The 27271-nt window shown below is 39.0% G+C and overlaps 1 protein-coding gene across 4 annotated transcripts in view; it reads left to right on the top strand.

The window, feature by feature from the left end:
- Positions 1-27271, top strand: part of Sulf1 (Extracellular sulfatase Sulf1) — a 233720-nt gene that overhangs the window by 1220 nt on the left and 205229 nt on the right. The window lies entirely within an intron of this gene.

Genomic DNA, 27271 nt, shown 5'->3' with positions numbered 1-27271 from the left:
ATATATATATATATATATATATATGTGTGTGTGTGTGTGTGTGTGTAATATGAAGATGCATGTAAAGTGGAAACAGTTGATAAAACCCAAAATAATATAGAACAAAAATTATAAGGTACAAGAAAGAATTTCAAAGAAAATTAAAATGATTTAAGATTTTTTTTTACAATTGTATGAATAATAAAGCTTGTAACTGGTGCAGAGGCTCGTGTGATGCAAATAAAGGATAACTGTAGATAACTTGGAAAGTCAAATATTTGTTGGGAATACCGGTAAATCTCTTTATAACCACCAAAGATATTCATCAAATATGAAACGTAGGTTGCTATTAAGATTTTCTTAATAATTATCAAAGAAAGGTCCAGATTGTTTAATGGAATTGTACAATTCCTAACACCCGTGGTTGAACTCCCACCAGACTTGCTAATTGAACTAGCAGAGGTAGTAAACCCGCTGTTCCCCTTCAGTTGATCCTCGTCTAAGGCCTCAAGGAAGGGAGGGTCCCACAAGACTGGTTAGTGGCAGTTTCACCAGCAGTCTTCAGAGTAACTACTGAAATGTAGCATGGAAACTCGTCAAGGGAGCTCTGTTTGATATAAGATATTTGTCTTCACAAACTTTGCTGAATATATAGTTTAGTTTTCAGTTTTCATGTCTCAATGGATTGTACTTTGTCATTGTTCTTTAACTCTTAGTGCTAGTGTGTTTATCTCGTCAAGATTAACTTGTTACTACTTGGGTGCCCGGTCTGATTTTTGTTATCTGATAAATCTCTAGGGTGAATGGACAGGGTGCAGCAATATAATTCGTGACGGTGAATTGTCTACTAACTTCATCTCAACATATTTGGCTGGAAAATAGACGAAAAAATATTCGACGCAGTTTTGCACATGAGAAAACATTATAAATATTTGTCAAGTGGACGAAGATCTTCGCAACACGGGCAGTAGATGTAATGCAGCATGCTAGCAGCTACCCTGAACATCATAGTAGTGCCCAAGGGACGGATTTCGTTTTTATCCTATGGATTGCAATGGATATGACATTAGACCTTTTGGTCCATAGCATAGTCGTTTGGAGAACAACGGTGGGCAAGTTAACGTTAGCATTGTTAAGTAGTTCCGTTAAAACTAGTCCGCTAATTCCATTGTTAAATAAGCGTAACTTAACCGTTAATCCATTTATCCACTACTTTTAACGTTTGAAAATACAGGACTCGAAGTTAAAAGATATACAACGACACGTTAACTCAGTTAGGCTGTCATTGCTCATCTACTTTGAGTCCTTCCTCATAGTCAGGTGCGCGTTCCCCTTCAAGGGGCTCACCATCTGCAAGGGATATATGCCGCAGGCGGCCAGTCGACGGATGCCTCCTAGTCCACACAAGCCTGGGAGATGCCAGCATCAGTGGCACTTGCCAAAGGACTCGCCATTAAAGCCGTTGGTGAGGTTGCTTGTCGAGCTTCTCGGTTCACTGCCGCTGTGCAAGCCTCCACCGTTGTGTAGTTGGCAGTATGTTTCTTCCTGAAATGTATTTTAATGCTTTGGGCCTTGACTTCATACTCCTTGAGCAGTAGACCCGTTGCCTTCTTTTTCCTTGTAGGACATACTTGTCAAGATCCTAAGGGTTCCCAGGCAGCTCAGTCTTTGTCCACCACTAACCTCGCCTACATTACCCTCCCTGGCCACAACAATTTTTGGACTGACTGGCCTGTCTTTGCTAACCTTAGTCTCAGGCAACTGAGGCAAAGGGACTCGGGCGATGATTGGGACTATCATTTTGGTCTATGGAAGGGGTTTCCGACCGCGAGTCGGGGCGGGGTGTAGCTGTGTTACGGGAGTGTCTGATAATCGGGGTTCTGTATAAGGTGTTGTTTTTTAAATGTATACAAAGTATTCCCAAATATATGAATATATAAGAAATTGATAAGAAAACTTCACGGTCATCGCTTCGAGCAACCACACGTGCTCGTAGTTGTCTTGGCGATTAGATGGCAACACCAGCCTAGTCGCGAGTCCATTGTGACGGTTAATCGTGGGTAGGTCTCATTTGGAAACCAACAAATTGGTTTGGTTGGACACATTAATTTCTCTTACTGCTCACACAATTTGGTTTGTGTAATGTGATTATTTTTGCCTATTTACTTAATCTGTTACTAGTATTTACAATTATATTATCTTACCTATTTGCAATTATGACAAATGTATTTGTAATAATAATGATAAAGATAATTGGCAGTAGTAAAATTGAATAAATTGTGTAATTTTAAGCATTGTAAGGGTCCATTAGAGGGGAGGCGGGGTGAATGTAATCACTACAAAATAAAAAAAAGGCCTTGCCTCTCTGATCACTATGCTCGGCCCAAAATTATTTTTACAGAAAATCACTGGCATCGTCTGTTTAACGATTTAAAACATTTCTGGCCTGACGTTACTTGTAGCAGAAAATAAATTACGGAATAGTGGCAATCAACAGAAATTTTAACGGAAGTTAACGATGACCCGTTAACTATAAAAATAAATAAACGATCGCCATGATAACGAACTAACGGCGCTGCATTGAATAGTTAAGCATGAGCAAGGGATTTAATTTAGTAGTTAACCAATTTAGTCATTACAACTCCCTGCTTCGCCTGCAATGAATGACAATGGTAGCATGCGAATAGGTGACCTTTTAGAAAAAGAACAAGATAAAGAAGTAAATACACAGACAAGCAAATATGCAAGCAATATGACCATTTGACAGATATGCTGCGCCGGAGGTGTTTATCCAAGCGAATCAAACCTTCGAATTGTACTACATTCTCTGCTGAGGAAGCGATTAAGTTTTCAATTGAATTCAGTTCAAGTCAGTGTGAGACCATTGATTCTTGTGGATAGTGTTTAGTTTTAAAATATTTTTACATCTGATGTGACCAGTTCTTTTAATTATGAATTCGTACATGGTGCTACTTTGGTGTGTGGCAGTACAATGGTGGAAATTTAGACGATTTAAATTGGAGTATACTGGCCATTCGTCAGAATGTATTACCGAATTTTCTGCGTCTTCTCTTTGAATTATGGGTTCAAGTGTTGCACGATTTCTTTTTTCTGAAATAAAAATAGCGGCAATCTGCACCTTTCTTCAATCTGAAGGTGTCTGGTCGTTTCGCTGCATTGCCAGTTCGCTACCAACCAGTTCGCTACATTCTTTGGTCGTTTCGCTACATTTCTTCGGTCGTTTCGCTACATTCTTTGGTCGTTTCGCTACATCCTTTCGGTCGTTTCGCTACATTCTTCGGTCGTTCGCTACATTTCGCTACACTGTTTTTATTCGCATTTGAGATACGAATATGATAACAAATACAATGTGTGTAGGTTTATAAAGTACCTGTAACCCATTGGACGTTTCGCTACATGGCCAGTTTGGTAGCGAAACGACCAAAGAATGTAGCGAACTGGCAATGTAGCGAAACGACCTGTAATTCTTCGGTCGTTTCGCTACATTGCCAGTTCGCTACATTCTTTGGTCGTTTCACTACATTTCTTCGGTCGTTTCGCTACATTTCTTTGGTTGTTTCGCTACATTTCTTCGGTAGTTTCGCTACATTTCTTCGGTCGTTTCGCTACATTGTTTTTTCGCATTTTAAATAAGAATATGATAAAAATACAATAAGTGCAGGTTTATACGCTACATTGCCAGTTCGCTACATTCTTTGGTTGTTTCGTTACATTTCTTCGGTCGTTTCGCTACATTCTTCGGTCGTTTCGCTACACTGTTTTTATTCGCATTTGAGATACGAATATGATAAAAAAAATATAATGTAAGTTTATAAAGTACCTGTAACCCATTGGACGTTTCGCTACATGGCCAGTTTGGTAGCGAAACGACCAAAGAATGTAGCGAACTGGTTGGTAGCGAACTGGCAATGTAGCGAAACGATCTGTAATTCTTCGGTCGTTTCGCTACATTGCCAGTTCGCTACATTCTTTGGTCGTTTCGCTACATTTCTTCGGTCGTTTCGCTACATTCTTCGGTCGTTTCGCTACATTCTTCGGTCGTTTTGCTACATCCTTTCGGTCGTTTCGCTACATTCTTCGGTCGTTTCGCTACATTTCGCTACACTGTTTTTATTCGCATTTGAGATACGAATATGATAAAAAATACAATGTGTGTAGGTTTATAAAGTACCTGTAACCCATTGGACGTTTCGCTACATGGCCAGTTTGCTACAAACGATTTGCTACATTTTTCGGTCGTTTCGCTACATTCTTCGGTCGTTTCGCTACATTCTTCGGTCCTTTCGCTACATTGCCAGTTCGCTACATTCTTTGGTCGTTTTGCTACATTTCTTCGGTCGTTTCGCTACATTCTTCGGTCGTTTCGCTACATTTCGCTACACTGTTTTTATTCGCATTTGAGATACGAATATGATAGAAAATACAATGTGTGTAGGTTTATGAAGTACCTGTAACCCATTGGACGTTTCGCTACATGGCCAGTTTGCTACTAACGATTTGCTACATTCTTCGGTCGTTTCGCTACATTCTTCGGTCGTTTCGCTACATTGCCAGTTCGCTACATTCTTTGGTCGTTTCGCTACATTTCTTCGGTCGTTTCGCTACATTCTTCGGTCGTTTCGCTACATTCTTCGGTCGTTTCGCTACATTTCACTACACTGTTTTTATTCGCATTTGAGATACGAATGTGATAAAAAATACAATGTGTGTAGGTTTATAAAGTACCTGTAACCCATTGGACGTTTCGCTACATGGCCAGTTTGCTACTAACGATTTGCTACATTCTTTCGGTCGTTTCGCTACATTCTTTCGGTCGTTTCGCTACATTCTTCGGTCGTTTCGCGACATTTCGCTACACTTTTTTTTTCTATCGCATTTGAGATATGTGCAAATTCATAAAGTAATTTAGTAGGCTACGGAAGCACAATTTGCAAACTGGCCATGTAGCGAAACGACCTGTAACCGCTACAATCTTCGGTCGTTTCGCTACATATGGCTACATTATTCGGTCGTTTCGCTACATATGGCTATATTATTCGGTCGTTTCGCTACATTCTTTCGGTCGTTTCGCTACATTCTTTGGTCGTTTCGCTACATTTCGCTATGCTTTTTTTTATCGCATTTGAGATACGAATATGATAAAAAATACAATGTTTGCAAATTCATAAAGTAATTTTGTAGGCCACGGAAGCAGAATTTGACTAATGAGGCGATTTGGCGATAGATAAAATAGTTTTTATCGGCCCTTGTTTTATGCAATCGTCAGGTAGATTATCGGGCAGATAATTATAAAACAGTGACTTATCATGCACATTACCAGATCTGGGCGCGTTCCGCTTTAGTTTGGCCGCGTTTAGCGCTCCCAAAATATTAAAACAATATAGGTGCCGGTATAGTATGTGGCCTACGAAAATTTCATTTGGTATAGTATGTGGCCTACCGGACTTTTATTTCGTTATGAACCTGTCTCTTAAGCTTCAATAGTTTGGGAGCGCTAACCGCAGCCAAACTAAAGCGGAATGCACCCAGCTCTGGTAATGTGCATGATAAGTCACTGTTTTATGATTATCTACCGGATAATCTGCCTGACGATTGCATAAAACAAGGGCCGATAAATATAATTTTATCTATCGCCAAATTGCCTCATTAGGCAAATTCTGCTTCCGTAGCCTACAAAATTACTTTATAAATTTGCACACATCGCGTTTTCTATCGTATCCGCATCTCAAACGTGAAAAAAACAGTGTAGCGAAACGACCAAAGAATGTAGCGAAGCGACCAAAGAATGGAGCAAAACGACCGAAAGAATGTAGCGAAACGACCGAAGAATGTAGCGAAACGACCGAAACAGTGTAGCGAAACGACCAAAGAATGTAGCGAAACGACCGAAATAATGTAGCGAAACGACCGAAGAATGTAGCGAAACGACCGAAGAATGTAGCGAACTGGCCATGTAGCGAAACGACCGAAGAATGTAGCGAAATGGTTGGTAGCGAACTGGTCATGTAGCGAAACGCCCAAAGGGATACAGGTACTTTATAAACCTGCACACATCGTATTTTTTATCATATTCGTATTTCAAATGCGAAAAAACAGTGTAGCGAAACGACCGAACAAAGTAGCCAAATGTAGCGAAACGACCGAACAATGTAGTGAACTGGCCGTGTAGCGAAATGGTTGGTAGCGAACTGGCCATGTAGCGAAACGACCAGATACGTGGTCGTTTCGCTACATTGTTTCGGTCGTTTCGCTACATTTCGCTACACTGTTTTATTCGCATTTGAGATCCGAATATGATAAAAAATACTTTGTGGGAGACAGAAGAATTTGCCTAATGATACGATTTGGCGATAGATAAGGTTAACAAATTAACTTAGAAATGAAAATTAATAGCTTACACTTCAAACGGGTTGAAACAACTTTGATTGCAAAGAAAAGAAATTGGTCTGTTGCAAAGAAAAGAAATTTATTTGTCATCGCAAAGAAAAGAAATATTTATGCTCTAGTTTGGAAGGACAAGCACCCGTTAAAGTACAATATGCCTGTTTGGACACTACTACAAAGTTTTTAGGGCCTATACCGGTATCAAAACAAATCCTACGGAATAAAACTAAGATGGGCCTAAGCGAACATAGGCCTAGCGGGCGGACAGCTTGATTGGCCTACCGTGAGTTCAAGCAGGGAAATATGTCCTTTCTAGACAGGCTGAGACATCTACTTCAGGCTCTCAGTCTCGTTGTCAGCAGTATAAGCTGGGTGTAAAATTTGTAACGTTACCATGACTGCAGAGCTAACAGTGCTAAAAAGTCATGCCAAAGGCAAAAAAACACTTCATATTGCAAGGGTACAACGGACAAGCAGGTACCAGTATCAACCTTCTTTAAGAAAAAACAAACCACGAAAGATCCTGTGGATATGGCAGAAATAAAGCTGGCAAGTATTCTACCTGCACATAATGGGCCTTTTAAGGTAATGGATCACTTGTCAGAGGTCTTGAGAGATATTTTGAGTGACTCCAAGATAGCACAGGAATTTGCTATGAAAAGAACTAAAGCAACTGGAGTTGTAACTAATGTCATAGGAAAGTCCTACAAAGAACAACTTGCTCACAAACTAAGAGAAACAAAATTTAGCGTTCTTACGGACGAATCTACTGACGTTGGTTCCATAAAAAACATCTTGTGTTGTAGTAAGATTCTTTGATCATGATCCTGAGTGTGTTGAAAGTAAATTCTGGGAGCTGTGTGAAGTTTACAATACACCCAACCATGAAAATGTCGGAAAAGGAGCCACTGCTAGTAATCGCTATAAGGAATTGATGAAAAAAATTGAGAAACATGAAATTTCAGTTACACAAATGATAGGTTTTGGGGCTGATGGGTGTAGTGTAAGTTGGAAGCTCACAGTTCAGTTGCAAGTCGCTTCCGTAATGAATGCATTGGGTTTTTTTTAATCAAATGTGTTTGCCATTCTGCTCACCTCTGTGCCAGCGAGGCTTGTAATGCTTTACCTAGAAGGTGTAAGGATTTAGCAAGAGAAATGTACAATTTCTTTAAGTGTAGTAGCAAGCGCCAGAGTGAATTTGTACAATTTCAGTCACTTGAAGCCCCACAAGATGATATACACATCACAGACGAGGTGGTTGTCATTGGTTGCTGTTGTTCAGAGGATCTTGGAGCAATGGGAAGCTCTTCGGTTGTTTTTCTCAGACATGTGGTTATCTGAGAAGCTAGTTGCTGCTGAGCTAATTTTCAACTCTATATGACCCTTTCATTAAGTTGTACTGCCACTTCCTAGATTGGATTTTGCCAAAGTTCACTACTTTTAATAATTACTTTCACTCAGATAAGCTAGTGATAACAGTGCTCCATGAAAAAGTAAGTGTTCTTTTTAAGGATATTCTCCTTACATTCAGGGAGAGAGAATATGTAATGAAAACAGAGCTTTGTTTGATAGATCCAAATAGAAATAATAAGCATCTCAGTGATCCAGAAATATATCTAGGTGTAAGTGTTACAGGAAATTCAAGACTCCCGTGTAACAGCAAGAAAATCTGAGTTGCAGGATTTTTTCAACGCTGCCGCAACTTTATGTCTGTTGCTTGCTGTGGAATTAAAAAGAGTTGATTTCAGCGACAATGTCATCTCAAAACTGAATTGTCTAACTCCAACTAATGCTTTATCATTGAGTTTTAGGAAGTCAGTTCCTTCTTTGGTACCCCTAGTAACTGCATTGCCCCTTGTTATACCTCCAGAAGACAGCTCATTATTGCAAAGACTGGATTATCGATGGCGAATATTGCCACTGGAGTGTGACAACTCAGCCTTGAATAAAAAGGAGAGTGATAAGTTTTAGGCTGCATTATTAAAAGATAAACCAAACTTAACAGAACTTTTACAGTGTGCACTCTCTGTTCTTAGCCTACTCCATTTGAATGCAGAATGTGAGAGTTTTTAGTAAAATTAACCTTTTCAAAATTAAGGTAAGAAATAGGTTGAAGACAGCAACTGTAAATGGGGCACTGCTAGCAACAGAATGTATGAAGTCTATTGGATCATGCTGTAAAAACTTTAACCCAACAAATGATATGTATTCTCTCTAGGCAGCCAAGGAACTATACAGTAACACCTCACATTCTGACTCATGTTATAAGTATTTTTTTTTGTAATATAATAATAATGATAATAATAATAATAATAATGAATAAATAATTTTGCACTGCGCTTCCCAGCTGATGAGGCCTTGAGCAGTTACACACACACACACACACACACACACACACACACACACACACACACACTTCAACGAATGGACGGCTTAGAAGATGTTCTGAAGAAAATTTAAGTTTTGTGGATCCCAACGCAAAGAGAAGTGCCTATTGTATTTACAGGGTGGGGGGAAATTGCTCATGGGGTAGTAGGAAAGTAGGGAAAGAGGAAAAGGGGAGGGATTAATGAGGGAAATGGAAGGAAATGAGGAAGGAGTAGACTTGGCCCAGGCAGACAGGCGAAAGATAAACAAACGGCCCCCCCGACGACGATGAAATGTCTAATAAAAATGTAAAGATTGGAAGTATAGATAAGAGCAATACAGTAGAAAGTGATGAGAATATTTTCCAGGGATTTAAAGAGGGTGGGGGGGACACAACCCCCCCCGACTGACAAGACTAGAAGAGAAGGTCGATAAGATGATCGAGGACTTGGAGCGTAGGTTCGGTCATGTTAATAATATTATACGGAGAGTTGAAAAATTTGAAGAACTAGAGAAGGCGAACAAAAACTTAACTAAGGAAATTGAAGAATTAAAAAAAACAGTTAAAAGAAGTAAAAGATGAGAATAAAGTCTTAAAGGAGAATAATAAGGAGAACAAGGAGGGTTGGAAAAAAATTCAAGAAAATAGCAAAGTTGCATTCACTGACATAATCAGAGCAAATGAATGAACAAACTGAAGACTCAGTTATTAAAGTGATGAGACAGAAGGAGAATATAGTAAGAGACTTAGCAGACAAAAAGAAATGTATAATTATATTAGGAATGGAAGAGAAACATAACCCAGATAGAACCACAAGAATCAAAGAGGAAAATGAAAAAGTAAGAAATTTACTAGAATAAGTTCAGGAAGATGAACCAAAAATGATTAAACAAATCGAAGAGAAATTCAGGCTCGGGAAATATAGTACAGACAAGACCAGACCAATTAAGATTAAATTCAGGTCACAAACTACGGCTGAGAATATCTTATCCAAAACAGGGAAACTAGCAACAAGTGAACAATATAAAAAGGTATGGATAAAAAGGGAAATGAATAAAGAGGAAAGAGAGGAAGAAAAACAGAAAAGACTTGAAGCTAAGGAAAAAAACGAGATAAGAACGGAGTCAGAAAAAGAGAGATTCTATTGGAGAGTAGTGAATATGAAACTAAAGAAAGTCGACATACAAGAGAAAAACAAAAGGGAAACAGAGAACACAATGGAAGTGGCAGAAAACTAAGAGTGTCTTACACAAATATAGATGGATTAATAACAGGATTGAATGAGCTGAATGATTATTTGCAAGAAAAAGAACCAGACATAATGGGAATTGTAGAAACAAAATTAAAAGGTCCACTACCACCCAACAGTGTAGGACATGATGCATATAATTATTGGATTAGAAACAGAGTGAAAAAGGAAGGGGGTGGAGTTATGTTCCTGACTAAGAAGGATATAAACGTGAAGTGTGTCACATATGGAAAGAATACAGTAGAGATGATAATGATGGAAGTAGAAGACAAGAGATAAGAAGAACAGAAAGTTTGATAAATTATGTGCCCCCGAAAACAGCCTCATGGGAAGAGAGTGAACATAAAAGTATGTTAGAGGACACAAAGATAACATTAAACAAGATAATGGAAGAGGGAGGAAAAATAGTTATGATGGGCGACTTTAATTGCAAAGAAATCTGCTGGGAAGAAATGACAGTAAAGGGTGGAGACGGCTCATGGGGAAACGCTCTACTTGAGATGGTTACTGACCATACAATGACACAATGGATACAGGAGAACACTAGGTACAGAAATGAAGAAGAGCCATCGAGACTAAACCTAGTAATTACATCCGAACCTAGAATAGTGGACAAAATTGAATATAAAACACCAATAAGTAAAAGTGACCACATATTGATTGAACTGGAACTTAATGAAGAAAAATATATGAAAAGAAATGAACAATATAGAAAAGGAAGAATGATGTATGAAAAAACAAACTTTGATAAAATAAGAGAATTCTTTCAAAAGGAAAACTGGGAAGAAATATACAAAGAAGAAACAACAGTAGAAGAGAAATGGAATATTTTGACAAAAATTTACAAAAAAGGAGTGGAAAAGTATGTCCCAAGACAAAAACAAGAAAAAGAATATGTAAAATGCTGGTACAACAAAAGCTGTAGGGAGTTAAAAGACAAAAGAGACAAAGCCTGGACCAGATGGAAAAAAGACAGAAGACCTGAAAAATGGAAAATATATACCAGTTATAGAAATGAATATGTACAAATGTGCAGAGAGGAAAAGAGAATATATGAAAAAGATATCATAGAAAAGTGTAAAGATCAACCAAAACTATTCTACAGATTTGTAAACAATAAACTGAAAAACAAACAAGACTTGGAGAAATTAAGACAGGAGGGAGTTGAATACACTGAAGAAATGGAAATGGCGGAAATTATGAACAAACATTTTAAATCAGTGTTTACAAGGGAGAACATACAACCTGAAGAGAACAAATGGAAAGAGAAAGTCCCCCCTATGGAAGAAATAGAAGTAACAAAAAATAAAATATTAACACACTTGAGTAATCTTGATGTCAGAAAATCGCATGGACCAGATGAAATAGCAAACTGGATACTGAAAGAATGCAGGAATGAACTGGCAGACAAAATACATAGCATACTAAATAGTTCCTTGAAAGAAGGAAAAGTTCCAGAAGATTGGAAAAAAGCAAATATAGTACCTATATATAAAGGAGGAAATAAAAAAGAACCTACCAACTATAGACCAGTCTCTCTAACAAGTATAATAGCAACAATTTGTGAAAGAATTATCAAAAGTAGATGGGTAAAATATTTAGAAAAAAACAAAGTGTTAAATCCAAGGCAATTTGGATTCAGACAAGGACGATCATGCGTCACCAATTTAATATGTTTATTCAAGGCTAATAGATATAATACAAGAAAGAGATGGATGGGCGGACTGTGCATTTTTAGATCTAAAGAAAGCTTTTGACAAAGTACCACATAAGAAGTTGCTTAAGAAATTAGAAACTGAAGGAGGAATACAGGGCAAACTACTAAATTGGATGGAGGACTTTTTGCAAGAAAGAAAAATGAGAGTAGTGATAAGAAACCAGCACTCAAAATGGGATGAAGTAATAAGCGGTGTTCTGCAGGGAACAGCTCTGGCCCCAATAATGTTTGCTATATATATTAATGATATGGATGAAGGAATTGAAAGCTATATGAGCTTCTTTGCAGATGATGCAAAACTACTGAAAAGAGTGAAAACTGAAGAAGATTGTGAATCACTACAGAGAGATCTAAATAAAGTACAAGAATGGAGTAGGAAGTGGGAGATGGAGTTCAATACAAAAAAGTGTAGTATAATGGAATTTGGAAAAAGCAAAAACAGAATAACAGGAGCATATAAATTGGGAGAAGAAGGAATAAAAAAAGTAGAAAATGAGAAGGACCTGGGAGTCATTGTTATGAATAATATATCACCTGAGAAACATATAAATAAGATTATTGGAGAAACTTATAATCTAATAAGAACAATCAAAGTTGCATTTACATACCTGGATGAAGAAATGGTGAAGAAAATCCTAATTACCCTGATAAGACCAAGATTGGAATATGCAGCAACGATATGGTCACCAAGTACAAAAAAATGTATAAAAAAAAACTTGAAAGAATACAAAGAGCAATTACAAAATTGGCACCAACACTCTCAAAAGTATCATATGAAGAGAGACTAGCAAAACTTGAACTACAGACACTAGAGCAAAGAAGAGAGAGAAGAGATTTGATAGCTATTTACAGAATCATGAAAGGCATAGAAATTACTGACAGAGAATCTGATAAAATGGGATGACAGAAATACTAGAGGACACGGAAAGAAAATAAAAAAAGACAGCTATAGAAGAGATTTGAAAAAGAACAGCTTTCCTCACAGAGTAATAGACAGTTGGAACAAGTTAGATGAGAAAGTGGTGTGTGCAAAAACAATACATGAATTTAAAAATAGTTTAGATAAAATGAGATATGAAGACGGGACACCACGAGCATAGCTCCCCTTCCCGTAAAATACAACTAGGTACAACTAGGTAAATACACACACACACACACACACACACACACACACACACACACACACACACACATATATATATATATATATGTGTGTGTGTGTGTGTGTATGAAAAAAGGACCGAAACTGATGAAACGTATCTTCCGGCCTTTTTAGGCAATCGAAGATACGCATCATCAGTCTTGGGGCACACAGATACGACCGACCAATATCACAAATATTTTTTACAGGCCTGAAAATGCCTAAACCATGGAGGTAGTGTTACCTGGTCAAGGGGGCATCAACCTCATAAGAACATAAGAATGAAGGAGACTGCAAGAGACCATAAGGCCTACTTTAGGCAGCTCCGTATCCATCACCACCTGTCATCCCCATCCATAAAGTTGTCTAATAGTTTCTTAAAGCAATTAGTGGTTTCAGCGCTTACTACATGATTACTAATTTATTCCATTCGTCGACCACCCTACTAATAAAACAATTCTTGCCTATTTCCTTCTTAAATTTAAATTTGTCCAGTTTATAACCATTACTGCGAGTCCTGCCCTGTTGTTTTGACATGATGACCTTGTTTTCATCACCCTTGATAAAGCCTTTGATCCACTTGAACACCTCTATTAGGTCATCACGCACTCTGCGTCTTTCCAGAGAGTGTAAGTTAAGGTGCTTAAGCCTCTTTTGTAAAGCAAATTTCTGAGTCCATGTATCATTTTGGTCATTCTTCTCTGTACTAATTCTAGTGAATTGATGTCCATTCTGTAGGACGGAGACCAAAACTGTACCGCATAGTCAAGGATGGGTCTAACTATCGCTAGATAGTTTAATTACCTCTGCACTTCTATTTGTTACCGTCCTAGCAATGAAACCTAATGCTCTGTACCCAGGGTCTTCCTCCAATCTCGGGTCGCGTCGTCAGACCCTGGAGACACGATCGGTTGAACTGCAATATTCTTGCAATATAAACTTTAATTAAAAGATATTCCGTTTAAAGCTCGAACCAATCAGGTTGCAGGATTCGACTTATGTTGCCAGGGCTAACATTTAGTGCAAACAGTAAGCCTACGGCATAGGCGCGGCCTATCATATTACAATTACGTTTATTGAAACTGAACAATACACATTATTTTGTGATAAGCACATTTCGAATAAAAGAAAGAGAAATTAATAAAAAATAAGAATTATTCATCCCAGTTTTAAATGATTTAGGTCCCCCCTAATTCCAACTGAATCTGAAGATGACAAATATTTCATTTTAGAACTCCCGTTCATTTCACGCACATGGCATATATATTAGTGTGTCATGTGCGTGAAACTAAAGTGGAACTCACCTAGGAACGCGCCCAGCTCTGGTAATGTGCATGATAAGTCACTGTTTTATAATTATCTGCCCGATAATCTGCCTGGCGATAGCATAAAACAAGGCCTGATAACAACAAATTAATTTATCGCCAATTAGGTAAATTCTACTTCCGGAGCCTGCAACAATACTTTACAAATTTGCACACATCGTATTTTTTATCATATTCGTATCTCAAATGTGACAAAAAACAGTGTAGCGAAATGTAGGGCAACGACCAAAGAATGTAGCGAAACGACCGAAAGAATGTAGCAAAACGACCAAACAATGTAGCCAAATGTAGCGAAACGACCGAGACAATGTAGCGAAACGACCGAAGAATGTAGCGAAACGACCGAAGAATGTAGCGAAACGACTGAAGAATGTAGCGAAACGACCGAGACAATGTAGCGAAACGACCGAAGAAATGTAGCGAAACGACCGAAGAATGTAGCGAAACGACCAAGACAATGTAGCGAAACGACCAAAGAATGTAGCGAAACGACCGAGCAAAGTATCAAAATGGTTGGTAGCGAACTGGCCATGTACTGAAACGAGAATTACTTTATGAACCTGCACACATTGTATTTTTTATCATATTGGTATCTCAAATGCGAAAAATACAATGTAGCGAAACGACCGAAGAATGTAGCGAAACGACCGAAAGAATGTAGCGAAATAGTTGGTAGCGATTGGCCATGTAGCGAAACGACCAGATACCATGTGCATGATAAGTCACTGTTTTATAGTTATCTGCCCGATAATCTACCTGGCGATTGCATAAAACAAGGCCTGATAACAATTTTACCTATCGCCCATTAGGTAAATTCTACTTCCGTAGCCTACAAAATGGCTTTAAAATTTGCACACATCGTATTTTCTATCATATTCGTATCTCAAATGCAATAAAAAACAATGTAGCAAAATGTAGCGAAACGACCGAAGAATGTAGCAAAACGACCGAACAGTGTAGCCAAATGTAGCGAAACGACCGAGACAATGTAGCGAAATGACCGAAAGGATGTAGCGAAACGACCGAAGAATGTAGCGAAACGACCGAAGAATGTAGCGAAACGACCGAAAGGATGTAGCGAAACGACTGAGCAATGTATCGAAATGGTTGGCAGCGAACTGGCCATGTAGTGAAAAGAAAATTACTTTATAAACCTGCACACATTGTATTTTTTATCATATTCGTATCTCAAATGCAAAAAAACAATGTAGCGAAACGACCACATCGTATTCTTTATTATATTCGTATCTCAAATGCGATAAAAAAAAATTGAAGCGAAATGTAGCGAAACGACCAAATAATGTAGCGAAACGACCGAAAGATTGTAGCGAAACGACCAAACAATGTAGCCAAATGTAGCGAAACGACCGAAGAATGTAGCGAAACGACCGAGACAATGTAGCGAAACGACCGAAGAATGTAGCGAAACGACCGAAGAATGTAGCGAAACGACCGAAAGGATGTAGCGAAACGACCGAGCAATGTATCGAAATGGTAGGCAGCGAACTGGCCATGTAGTGAAACGAAAATGACCTTATAAACCTGCACTTATTGTATTTTTATCATATTCGTATTTAAAATGCGAAAAAATAATGTAGCGAAACGACCGAAGAAATGTAGCGAAACTACCGAAGAAATGTAGCGAAACTACCAAAGAAATGTAGCGAAACGACCGAAGAAATGTAGCGAAACGACCAAAGAATGTAGCGAACTGGCAATGTAGCGAACCGACCGAAGAATTACAGGTCGTTTCGCTACATTGCCAGTTCGCTACCAACCAGTTCGCTACATTCTTTGGTCGTTTCGCTACCAAACTGGCCATGTAGCGAAACGTCCAATGGGTTACAGGTACTTTATAAACCTACACACATTGTATTTTTTATCATATTCGTATCTCAAATGCGAATAAAAACAGTGTAGCGAAATGTAGCGAAACGACCGAAAGGATGTAGCGAAACGACCGAGCAATGTATCGAAATGGTAGGCAGCGAACTGGCCATGTAGTGAAACGAAAATGACCTTATAAACCTGCACTTATTGTATATTTATCATATTCGTATTTAAAATGCGAAAAAACAATGTAGCGAAACGACCGAAGAAATGTAGCGAAACTACCGAAGAAATGTAGCGAAACGACCAAAGAAATGTAGCGAAACGACCGAAGAAATGTAGCGAAACGACCAAAGAATGTAGCGAACTGGCAATGTAGCGAAACGACCGAAGAATTACAGGTCGTTTCGCTACATTGCCAGTTCGCTACATTCTTTGGTCGTTTCGCTACCAAACTGGCCATGTAGCGAAACGTCCAATGGGTTACAGGTACTTTATAAACCTACACACATTGTATTTTTTATCATATTCGTATATCAAATGCGAATAAAAACAGTGTAGCGAAATGTAGCGAAACGACCGAAGAATGTAGCGAAACGACCGAAAGTATGTAGCGAAACGACCAAAGAATGTAGCGAAACGACCGAAGAAATGTAGCGAAACGACCAAAGAATGTAGCGAAACGACCTGTATCCAATCTGAAGACAGGGACCATCAATTCGTCTTCCATAGATTCGGTTGTTTTCTACTTCAGCCTCTCTGTCGGTTGTATCTGGAGCATGGTCTCCTTGCAGTATTCTGCCTCTGTTGCATTTTCGGCGTCCTGCAAACCAAGCTTCATCGATTTGCACAGGGTCGTCTCAGTGCCTACCATTTTTCTGCGATAGTTAACGGAAACAAATTGTGAGCAGATTTCACGACACGTATTGAACCAATAACATATTACTTTGGTACCTCCACCAGTCAATTGATGCATAATATCATAAGAGATATCGTGAGTAAAATAAACTCTACAATTTGGCACAGAGAAAGATTGCAATGGGTTCTGTTATTTAAATCTATATAGTGGAAAAAATCTGGTGCGGATAGAACGAAAAGTTTGGCAGCCGAGAGCCTTGCGACGTAGAGTTGTTTGGCAGAATTTCGCCGTTTCTCCCTTTTCTTCGAGTTTCCTACATTTCGCCACAACGATGACATGGTGCAACTTCTCTAGCATCTAAAAGGTCATTTCTTTGTATATATGCAACTGCCTTTGTCTCGTCGCTGATCACCTTGTAAAATTCTTTAGCAAGCATCTTGAGGGTTCTGTAGAAATTGGAATGTAATTGAACAAGAACAATCACAGATCGGAGCACAGATTTGCTGTAAAATGGTATATGTTATGATATACATATTGTTATTATGTATGTGTTATACATTAATCCTATTCTGGGAGAGACAACAGTTACTGGCGCTCCTAGGATGAGCCAGCTGCTACCTGGGTCTACGTGTCTCTACTTTGCCTGCCATCCTAGATTTTTTTTTTCCTGTAAATAACATTTTGAATTGTAGATCTACACCTGTCTTTACTTTGCCTACCATTAATCACACACACACACACTCACACACACACACACACACACACACACACACACACACACACACACATATATATATACATACATTTGCTGTTGATAACATTTTGGCTGCCATTGATCCTATATTTTTTGTTGTAGATAACATTTTGAATTGTAGATCACGCACCAAAGTAGTTCCATAACGCATAGATCACACACCAAAGTAGCACCTCGTACATTTTGTAGGTTTTCGTGTGACTTGTGTCTGGACCCCCGATTTGTCATCGACATTTACAGAGATGATAATGATAACTTTAATAGTTATAACAAAATACACCTAAACGCCGCCAATTGCGATAAAGAAGGGGATAAACCAACTTGGATCAAAATGCTTTGTGAGAATCTGAACCGCGGGAAGAAGAAAAAAAATCAGACGGAAAAATTGACGTTAGCGGTAAGATAGGTGAGCGTAATTAATGACCAGGAAACATATAGAGAAAGAATGATATGTTTATTTGTATGTCCTTCCAAAGGTGGGGTTCAGTAACTCAATTCGGACGAAAAATAGTTATGAAAATTATATGAAAAGTATAGGAGCGCGGTTGTTCCCCAATCTCCAGTTAAAAGGAAATGAGCATGTGTACCGAGTGACTTCCCAAAAATGATCATAAAAAGTGGGACGAGACGATTCTGAGAATCTAGTTTCGTTTGATCCCCTAAGGGGCTGAAGCATTTTACTCTGTGACCATCAAGTAGTGATAGAAGAAATGTCCCACAATGAAGACTGTCGCTGGGTATTTCCACACGCGATATTCGCATTTATGCACAGGAGAAGTAAAGGTTCCTTTATCCCTGGATGTATATCATTTACACCCGTGCGCGGGATGTTTGTATCGAATTTGTGTTAGAAATAGGTACGTGCAAGCTTTCCAGTTCAATTTACCAGTGCATGGTTGACCGATTTTGTCTAAATGTCAGAAGCTGTGTGCCAGTGAAGAAAGGATACCTTGGTGGAAGGGTGTGTCGAGGAGAGCGGTGGAGAGTAATTCTCCCAAGGTACAGATATTTTTTTGATCGGTCCGAAATGCAATGCTCTACACTTACCCTTTCGATAAACTTTGGCATTCAACTCAACAAGGTCTGGAGAATAACGTGGGAAGATATAAGAATAAACTGGAGTAGTGACTCAGTCTGGGCCAATTACCTTCAGCATAATTCGTGAACGTCAGCTGCTGCTAATATGGGCATGTGGCACGTTTCATTGATGTTAATCCTACTACTCGCAGGGTTCCTGTCTCCACGAGAGATATCTCTCAATGGAGCAGACAAAGGGGACGACGCCCACATAGAATTGATGACTGGTGGAGGGGCAAGTGGATCAAACCTGTCGAGAGTTGTTTGGAGGAGTGGGAAGGAAGGGAGTAAGGGTGTCTGCCTGGGCGCTTGCTCGGACACCGTGGAGACTGGCGCCATTGTGTGAGTGAAGTAACGCGCTCTCCTGCGTATAATGCCACCACCCCCCCTCATTGTTAATGGTGAAAAGAGTGGGGGTACTGAAGTTCTTATGCTTATGGTTACATCGACGAGTACGTCTTTTGTTTCCTGCGAATTATCGAAATGAGCATCTTTCAGGATGGAAATGACACCCTTGGTGGCTATGAAGTCCATATTAAGATTCACAACGATTCCTCCTGGTAAGGCTGGAGTCACCTGATTGTTCTTACTTTTGAGGTTTTGTCGATGCTCCCCTATAAGGATGCACGTACCCTTCTTAGGCTGGTATTGTTAACTTGTTTTTGAAGTCGTGGTCACAATTCACTAACTTGTTTCACATTTTATATTGACAATTTATGATATTCAGTTCTAGATTATAGGATCTCAAATGATATTTATTTATTTGTTGGTTTGTTTACTTCTGCTCCCCGATGGAGGAGGAATACGAGACAGTTTATTTTATTTTATTTTATTTTATTTATTTATTTATTTATCTTGTCACGTGTGTCTTTTCTGTCCGCGCTCCTCTCGTCCAGGAGTGTAGCCGTTGCCAAAGGTCAGAATACCCTGGACAGTAAAAGGAATATCATAGAACAAGGATTGTCATTAAGGTTCCAAGTTAAGCGACACAGTCGTGTCGCTGCTTAAGGATGGTGTTCGTGATATCTAAATCTTCTGGCTACCTCTGACTTGGTGGCCGACTGAGGGGTTCACTGTAGAGCAGGGGGATGTATGGACAACTCTTGCCATGCGTGCTAGTCCTGGAACACTATTTCTTTTTCAGCACGCGAAACCCAGAGTTCTCCTTAAAAATAAATAACTAATAAATTACCAACTTTTGTATAACCATTACAAATCGCATGCTACACTGGGCACAGCGGATCGGCCCCCGTAGGAGGTGAAGGGAGGGGAGCATACTCGTTTGTTGGCCTATGTTTTGTTTTTTTTCGCTGGTACGCGAAAAAAATTTTTGTATCAGATTTGGCTGATTTTGGCACCTATTGTACACTTGAAAATGTTGCCCATCCCTGCTCTGGAGGAACTGTCACGAGAAACGGTTCTCTGGTAGTATGTGGTTGATCCAGTTGCATTGGATGATTTGGTGCTCAGCAAATGGTCTTCCGAAATATGGTGACAGGAGTGAGGCACGTGGGCAGCCCGTACAAGATGGGGGAAAAAAATTGGAAACACAAAAGTTTCGAGAATCTCATGTGAAGTGGACCAGATGAAACACCCTGGGGAAGATTTGCGACTGTCAACAATGGAACGTTTAGATAGTCTGGGAAGATCTTGGGAGAGTCTTGGTTTAGATATATTCAAACCACACTGACACAAAATGATTGGAGAGGTTCAGATGAAAACCGTCCCACGACCGTAAGATGTCCCCATTTTATTTAAAATTAAAAAAAAAAAATATATATATATAAACTTGTATTTAAAAAATGAAATAAAAGTTAAACTGGTAATAAAGGCTGATAGTGTGAGGCTCAAATAAACTAGCAAAACCCATGGAGGTTGGGTATTAAACGTCAAAATTAATGTAGAAATAGAGACCAATAATGTTTAGAGGTCAACATTTATTTCTTAGCCCTTTCACCTCTATATATATAAAAAGTGCACCAAGAACTAGCCCTCCCCCATAAAAATATAATTAAAGACGTTAAAGTTGTATTAAGCGTAAGCACAAACGCAGTCGACGCAGCACAGAGCAAAGACAGACTTCATGTTGCTGAATTGAAGTGCAGTTTGAACTTCTCATTCACTTGAAATGCTGAGGTAGTACATTCGGAAGCATTTCAAGTGAGAGAGTTCAAACCGTACTTCAATTTAGCAACAGGAAGTCTGCCTTTGCTCAGTGCGGCGTCTCAGTTTGCGCTTTATGCTAAGGCTTTTGCCAAAATCTTACTGATGATCAGATAAGAAGTCGTGCGTTGAATGTTTTTGAGGAATGACTCAAAATTCGATAGTTATGAAATTGAATCGGAAAGAACGTAGTGATAATGACCACTTAGTTACCTAGTTGTGTTTTACGGGAAGAGAGCTATGCTCGTTGTGACCACGTTTGTATCTTTCCTCATCCAGTTTGTCTTAGCACTCCCTGTTTCTCATTCATTTTTTCTCCAGATATCTATCACTCTGTGTGGGAAACTATTCTTTTTCAGATCTCTTCTGTAACTGTCCTTTTTAAGTTTCTTCTCGTGTCCTCTTGTTGTTCCGTCCCATTTTAGTAAGTCATCTCTATCAAGAATTTCCATACCTTTCATAATTCTGTAGATGGTTAGCAAATCACCTCTTTCTCTTCTTTGTTCCAGAGTTGGTAGATTTAGTTTATCCAATCTTTGTTCGTATGTCAAATTGGAGAGTGTTGGCGCCATCTTTTCGTTGGTCTTTGAATTCTTCCTAGTTTCTTTGCGTTTTTTTTTTTAACTAGGTGCTCATAGTGTCGCTGCGTATTCTAATTTTGGTCTTATCAATGTAACTAGTATTTTCTTTACTATTTTCTTCATCCATGTAGTCAAAGGCTACTTTGATTGATCTTAAAAAGTTGAAAATCTCTCCGACTAATTTGTTGACGTGTTTGTCTGGTGTCATGTCACTTATGTGTGCCTCATGATGATAGGCTCACCGCTCTATGAAATCGCTCGGCGGCGGCCAGAATATAAAATTTATTTCAGTTTGTAGCGTAAGAGGAAGGTAGAGACGGAACATTTGCCTCAAAAATTAACGCAGTCAGAATGTGAGTCCATGATCGTGAGCTGGACGTGATTCAGAGGAAGGACTAATACAGGTTTCATCCTTTTTGCTGTCATATATATATATATATATATATATATATATATACATATATATATATATATATATATATATATATATATATATTATGGCCCGTCATCCAGGAGGTGCTCAGATGGGAGGGAGGGTGGAGGGGTTGGAGTGTATTCAGGGATGGAATGGGTGGAAATGAATGCCTTTCCCTTTTTGGCTACCTCCCTTGTAAGGGGGGAAAAGGCTTGGTATATGTATGTATGTGTGTGTGTGTGCGTGCGTGCGCGTGTGTGTGGGTTTCAAATCATGCCACTATCGCCGGTGCAGAACGGTGGAAGCCTTGGCGCCGAAATAAAAATGAAGGTTCTGGACAGGTGCCAGTGGTCTGCGGTTTTTTTTTTCCATTCTGTTGTATAAGTCAGTCATGCACTTCGCCCGATTCTGGGCCCAAGCAAACAGTTCATCGAAGGATACGGCAATCACTGTTGAAGTTATTTTGAGTAGTTTGATAATGAATGTAATGGAACATTGTTTTAGACCTGATAATAGAAAAGACGTGCGTGGTGTAATCGCACAACCAAAATGTCAACATAATCCACTGTGCACACAATGTGGATCCTTTGGAATAGAAACTGCAATATTTCCACGGGAAATAAAACTTTGAGGATTGAACGGTATCGCATGCGCAGCGTGATCAGTGCTGGAGCAGGGTGAATGGCAATGCGGATGACGAATAGAGAAATCGGACGGAAAGAAAATTATGGGGAAGTAAGGCAACATATTACAGGTTTGAGAACATTGCAGAAAGTGCTAGGTTATGTAATATTTTAGGGTTGAAAGATTTTATGTCATTTCACTGGTTGAATTACGAAAAAAGTAGGAGACCTAAGTGGTTTTAGGGTGGCGATTTCGGAGAAAGGAAATTGTGCCTATACGGGGTTTTGTTGAGGTTACATGGCCAAAGAACTCTTTAAGACCTTCAGTTACTTGTAGATGAGAAAATATAAAACAAATCTTCATTGTAAGAATGCGTTATTTTAATTAGGTTGGCGTAAACTTAGGAAATTTAAGAGAAATGATTCGAGAAAAGATGAGGTAGCTGGTTATGTAGCCAACATACAACCAGCTAAGCACGGAAATAATAAAAGTTGGAGGGGAGAAACTACGTGGCCTTGTTCCAAAGTAAGATTAAATAGAACGTAAATGTTGCGGAAGCTTGTGAGAGGTTGCCGGGAACGCCTTGGAGCGAAAGTGAAGATTCTAGTCAACTTTTGGATGTATTCAATCTCGCCCCTGTAAACGCGAAGCCGGCTTATGAAAATTACATAATAATGATAACAAAAGGGAATTCACGAGGAAATGTATTGCATGCAGTCATGGCCGAGTGGATCATCCTTAAAATTATGTCGGATTACTCTCCTTATTCGTGTTACACGAGAACACATTTTTAACCGGAACGCTGTAAACGGCGATTCGTAATTTTGACAATCATTTTCAGTACCCACATCAAGTTTGCTTGACTAGTAATTTTTGTATTTTCAGTGGCCATATGGCCTACCATCCAGTTACATTGAAAACTCGGGAAGGAGTGCATGTATACTAGTGCTCTTAGTCAAATTCTGTAATGCGCAGAGTGCAAATGTCGAACATCCCTCAACTGTCTCGATAAACCACATGAAAATGGTACTCCAATATATTTATGGGTATCATTTAAGGCTTTTGTCATCAGGTGGTTCTATTTTGATTAACGATGAACCTCGGAATATAAGAGCATATTGATTTGACTAATCCATTGGAAGCGATGATGTACTCTGAGAATTCTTCAGGTTGTCTTTGGACACTTCGTTTGATTCAGGAATCATAAAGTTAACGTTTCACAATCTCCTCAAGTGTATTTTCAGTGGGTATTTTGTTTTAAATATAATTAAGGCGATGAGATGTACAAGGGGAGAGGGTGGCAGTAAGTTATAAGAGATAAATTACCTAATAGTATAAAACTCTTGAAGTAGAAAATTTGTATGGAATTTACATTGTGGCACTATTCAAACAGTCGTTTGAATACTGTTGTATTGGTAATTGTAATTTTTCTTACGCGCGAAAACTCATCTCACCATTTGGTTGGTATCTACACTTTTCGCCGTGATAGAGTGCAATACTGAAGTTATTGATGCTCCAATAGAGAAAATATGACCATAAGAGGCGCTTTGGGATGCGAGGCATCCTGATTATATAAAGAAGTAATGATAATATAATCACTTAGTGAGTCAGTCCTTCAATTACAATTTTCTATGGGTGACATATATCTTCTGCCTGCTCTATAATTTGTGTGTGTGTGTAATTCACCATGGTCTTGGATCACGTGTTAGATTCGTGGTCGAAAAGAGCTCAGAGCTCATGTATGACCGATCTATGGGTAATGCTGTGACCTGACACACACTCACAAGTCCCCGCCCACGAGAATTGGAGTAAGGGCTCGCAGCGCAGCGATACTGAAATTATTTCAGCTATGGGCGGGATTCGAACTAGGACTGCTGATTTAGCAGTTGCGAACATTACCACTGCGCCGTCGAGTCGTATGTGTGTAAGTTTGTATGAAATGTGCAAAGATCGTCAAATATGCATTTTAGAGAGATCGCGAGTCATTCAGAGTTATTTGGGGGTAAAATACTTGAGAAAGTGGCATAGGCATTGACTCTGCCAATGAGATTTCTCATTCTTGATAGAGAGTCGGGTTTGCTGTAGCTCCTTTTACGTGATTGGTGGAAATTTCTTTACAAAGTAAGGCTGGACCTACGTGTAACCACCTAATAAGATGAACGAATGCAAAAGTTGGACTGCAAGCTTTTCATCGAATAGTGTAACCCTACCTTAAAGGAAAGAGGCCCTTGATATATAAAAATGTTTATTTAATTAATTCTATATATTTATTCACTTTCTGAAGCCGCGTATTTTTTCATTTGAGGGGTGGATTCTGATATGAACGGTTTGAATCATCTTCCTGTTCCCTTGCATATAGTGGTGGTAATGGCATTTGTTATCGTTATCGAGCCAGGTGAGCCATTACCCTGGCCTAGACCTAAGTTCGTGACAAGCTGTTTTAGGATGCGTTTTTCCTGACTTTAGATACAGGATGTAAAATAATAACAATAATAGTAATACAATATCAGGACTTTCTCCAAGTCTCGGTTACTGGAAAATAAAAACAACAGGAAGTGACAGTTGGAGCCAAGGCTGCAGAAGGCCTACCCGTTAGCGAGCTGAACCGCAACCCCTACTGCGCAAGTGTAGGTCATGACGTCACTCCAGTCCCTCCACTCCTGACTACGACATGATTCACATGTAACCCAGGTCACGCTCTGGTAATCATTGTAAGTCTATATTTCTTGGTGAAAATAATGTTGAAATTCTTTGGGCATGATATTTGTTTCCTCGAGAAATCCAGTTACTCAAAAATTTAAAATAACATCTATGGTTTCGTCTGCGATTTTCATCTATAAAAAAGTACGGATATGCTCAATAATGCTGGTTTCTGTGTGCGGCACGGCTAGAAGGGCTAGGCAAACGGTTACCGTGGTTAAAAATGCATATATCTGACCCATGGTTATGTATTGTAGAACGAAAAACGAAACATGAACTAGATAATACAATTTACATCGTTCAGGAGCTATGGCGAGCTCAGGAGGATCAGTATGGTTGTCTGTGTATTTGCGAATAATGGGCACCTAGAAATGGACGTCAGAGAATATCATCCCTCAGCTGCCCGTCTTCGTAGCCCAACCCGCCTTTTCTTTGTGGTTGCTGGGACTCAGACTTGGATCTTTACCAACTTCCACTGCTTTTCAATTGCTCATTCTTATACAGGGCAGAGGACAACTACTCCCCTCCTAGCTGGTGATATGGAAAGTGCCTCTCCCCTACACAATGCAATCCAATGTTTCTTCACGGAGAGATCTTTTGGTGGATCCAGGGACCATTGTGAGTTTTTATACTGACTTGGGTCAGTGAAGTCTGGGGTAACAAGGGATTAATTCACTGAAGTTTGTGGTATCGGTTTTTGTTCAAGGAGGAAGCATTTACAATTTCGGCCATAGAAACAGTAGAAAGTATAGGCCACAAGAGAATACGCGGCAAAGAAGCTACCATTCTTATATGATTCAAACGTTAATTCATTCGTTCCTATGCTAGATATAAACGTGTCACAGACATACTACGTGATATAACGGTGATATAAGTATGAAGTGTATCAATTTATAGTTGGGTAGAATGTTAGATTATTAACTAGCACTGTCATTCCACATTTTTAATTGAAACGGGATTATTTGCATTATTAAAACTGAAATCAGAATGGAGATTTAATGGACTTGGTGTGTCAGATGACATGCAAGTAGCTTTGCCAGTAACTGTATTGTGATTCTATGCTTTGATTGCACAAAAAACAACAACAGATATCTCGCTAGATTAGTAAGAGTCTGTGTTATGTAGTCGAGTTGTAGTTGTATGTATATTTGTCATTTCTCATTTTTTGTAAATAAATATGATCGTTATCATATATTATTCCTAGCTATCCATATCTATAGTACAGTAAATTCAAACTTTTGACATATTTGGAAGTCATACTGGCAACTAGGAATGGTGATTATTTCGACAGTCAAGTGGAGGGGGTATGGGAGCATATTGAGTAATCCATTGGGGGTCTGGAGTCGTCAAAAGGTTAAGAACTACTGTCCTAAGGCCCCAGTCCGTCCCCCAACACTGCATGCGATTACCAACGGTCATACAAAAGAAGTTGGAGATTTATTATTTATTTTTCGAAGGAGAACTAGGTTTCGCATACAAGAAAAAAGTCGTTAGTTTGCCAGGTTTTGTACGCGTGCCATGGGTTGCCCACCCCTGCCCTAGAGCATATCAGAACACACCATTTTGGAATTATGTACAGATAAATGTTTCGGAATTTTTCATCAGAGCAAAACTTAAAGTATGATGCCTGTTTGCGTATTCTGTGTTTTTGCATCGTTTAAAGATTCTGAGTAGTTAGGTTTGGTTCTGGTTTTCAATTTGATCAGATTAGTATTTGAATGAGTGGCGTAATCGTGTTGCAAGATGATTTAATGAAATATTCAGTTACGTAGATTCCCAGTGTGCACACGCACGCATTAGTCATAGCACGCCATATCACGACTTCACCAGAAACTCCCGCGAGACCTCCTATTGTGTCGGACCTCACCCGTGGTTACTTGGCTGAGCGCGAAAGGATACCTGCATCCTCTATTGCCAACTGCAAGTAATACATTATATATATATATATATATATATATATATATATATATATATATATACACTATGTGCTCCATTGCTTGTATATATAAAAACTATGAATACAGTGTCCATACGCAGTTCGTGTATTGTACATTGTAGAAGTAAATTAAGCAGTATATAGTAGA

This window comes from Oratosquilla oratoria, chromosome 28 (assembly GCF_046742065.1).
Source record: "Oratosquilla oratoria isolate Oo_2021 chromosome 28, ASM4674206v1, whole genome shotgun sequence".
NCBI classification, from domain to species: domain Eukaryota; kingdom Metazoa; phylum Arthropoda; class Malacostraca; order Stomatopoda; family Squillidae; genus Oratosquilla; species Oratosquilla oratoria.
Note: the sequence above shows the minus strand (reverse complement) of the source record. Positions and strands in the feature narration are given on the sequence as shown.